Source organism: Capsicum annuum, chromosome 4 (assembly GCF_002878395.1).
Source record: "Capsicum annuum cultivar UCD-10X-F1 chromosome 4, UCD10Xv1.1, whole genome shotgun sequence".
Lineage (NCBI taxonomy): Eukaryota > Viridiplantae > Streptophyta > Magnoliopsida > Solanales > Solanaceae > Capsicum > Capsicum annuum.
In genome coordinates, this window is record NC_061114.1 from 4,490,612 (window position 1) to 4,493,559 (window position 2,948).

Sequence of the window (2,948 nt, forward strand, 5' to 3'; positions counted from 1 at the left end):
TTATAAAGTTAAATAACTTGAAACTCTTCTTCTTGTTTCTAGTTAACAATGAAGTTTTTATTATTTTGAATAGTCAACCGAGTGAACCTTAACTTGTGATGAAGATTTTATGTCTTCTAATCACTAGTTAAATTCAAGCAGAGTAGAAATCCTAAGCTTTAATCTCCAAAAACAAGCAATACAGATTCTGTAAAGTTATTCCTTAAGATTGTTATTTTCCACAATTCGGGTACGTAGAATCTGTATAACAGAACAACAACTTCAACTCGAGTTCAAGTATGAACAAGAACACAATGAAGTAGTAAATACCTTCAACACAAGATCAAAAAGACCTTTTCAAGCGGTGTATTTATTTTTCAGAAAATAAAGATGAAACAGAAATGATTAAGGCCAAGTCGTCCGAATTCACGGACTTTCCTTAAGGTATAATTCCCCTCACTGTACCCGAGGTTATGGAATCTTCCTACCAGGATAAAATGGCCTTCAATCCGACTATAGCGGTACCTCAAATAGGCGGATTCTTCGAACACACTCACGGTTTGAATAATCACACTTAGAGTATTTTTAAGACAAGAAGAAGAAGTTTGTAATCTGAAAATTTCTGTACCAAAACCTGTGAATGGAAGCAGGTTTTTATAGCCAAATGATGCCTTTTCGTAAAAGAGACAAAGGTTCATCTAAAATGTACTACCTTTTCTGAAAATTCACGTCCATTCGGCCAAACAGTGTGACTGTTCTTGAACAGGCATGTCATTTCGGGAATAAGTGTGTCAGTTTAATGTAGTGTTGCAACAATTCGTGAAGTAGTACAACTGTTCACGTAAAACAGTGCTACTGCTCATGTTCCTGCTGATTACTGCATTACTGTATTCGGATTTTATTTCTGTCAAATAAAATTTGTCCAAAAAGAAAGATCTCATTGATCATTTAACCAAATCCGAGGCCGAGCCGAGCAACAACGACGATGGCGCGAGGCATCACCTAGTTCTTGCCTCACTATCCATGTGGAGTTAGTGTTCATTAATATAAACACTACAAAGTTCTCTTCTCCCACCAATGTGGGAGAATTAGTGAACTTTCTAATTTTGGGAGTACTCTTTCCAAATTGGTATCTCCTCTTCTCCATCATTTTTCTCTCCATTTTTCCATTCACACTTCATTCATATACTATGAACCCAACAGATCTAATCAGATCCCCAAACATAAGGCAGATAACTGACGAATCAATCACGCTAAATCAAAAAGGAAAGAAGAAGATGACTGACGAATCAATCACTACAAAGCAAACAGGAAAGAAGACCATACCCTCCCTGACATGGACATGTAAGGCTGCGAAAAGAAGGTTGCACCACGTATGGACATATCTGATATGAACATACTATATGGTGCAATCCCTCAATCAAGGAATCAATTCAAATCCTTAATTGAGAAGAAATCCCTTGGGTTTCCTTATGAAGAAAAGAAGACAAAGCAATTGAAGAGCATAAAAGAAAAGACTGAAGGTAGAATCACTCACACAACTTCAAAGGAAATTCTTAGTGTGCCTCAATCTTAGTCTTCATAAAGCTCTATACTTCTTAGTTTACAATTGTTACACAAGAATAAGATCGCGTCAACTTAGTCATACGGATTGAGGCTATGTCACAAGATCTGAAAAACAAAATAAGTTTCAGAACTTGTTCACTACCATTGTACTCTGACTCCACTTTGAAATGATATAAGGGAACCTTGATAAACCCAATGAGACTGAAAGTAGGCACCACATTGATGTTCCAATCCAGGATATCTTTGTGCGTTTATTTCAAATTACGTACTTACTTGCATATTCATTTAATTCTAATCTATTCTGTTAAGTATATTGATCTGCAGGTGAGTCGACTGTGAAGACTTATCAGTCGACTCAAAGAAAATTTTCAACTCACCCCCCCGCCCCTCTTGAATTTCACCTCATAATATAATTCTTTTCATAAAATCATGTGAAGATATATGGTGTGTTTGGCTGAATGAAACATTTCTCTAGTAAAACAAGTTCCTCAAAAATGAGCTAATTGCATTCCGCACTAACCGTCTCCTCCTTATTTGGCTAAATTATATGCAAATGTTTTCGGAATAATAATTTTTGTTTACTGAACACAAAACTTAAGTAAGAAAACTAAGTATTTATTTTCCACGAGAATATTTTCAAGAAAAATTTTATCATACCAAACACAGCCATAGTGACATAGTTGATTGTGAAGAAAGACCAAGAAGACTTGGTTGTTACTAGTCAACAATAGCTGCTTAAGTCTTTATGAGGCAGCTGATATTTTATTGTTGACAAGTCATGGTGTATTTATGATGATGACTGAAGTGAGATGGTGACCATAACTTGGAACTTTCCCTCACTACTTGTCAATTATTCTCACCATGAAAATTTTCCTATATTTTCTCACTATGGACCACATAGTTGTCACAGTAAACAAGGGGAGAACCAGACTTAAAAGGTTCGGCAGATTTCAGTTCCTTTGGCTCAAACCAGAGCGGGCTAAGTACACTATCATAGTACTCAGTAGGTTACATAAAAATGACCTACTGAGTGGTGGGACAAGATTTAAATAAAACATGAAATATGCATGTAAAAGTATGCTCATGTAAAGCATGAAATGCACTTGTGGATTACACCGGGTATGTTATTGTATGAAATGCGCATGTAGCACAGATACATTTTCAAACTGAATAACTTAAAAAAAAATTCATCATGAACTAAGACTTACTCCAATCATATGAGAAATTGAGAATATAATTTACCCTCTTAGCTAGTCACATTCCATCACCTTATTCCTCTATATTACATATAGAATTTAAGACAACATAGAAACATTTAACGGAACCTTGAGCTTCATCGCTGTATAGCTCTATCTGGGCTCCATTTCTGTAATGGATACTTCATTCACGGACAATGGCATCGA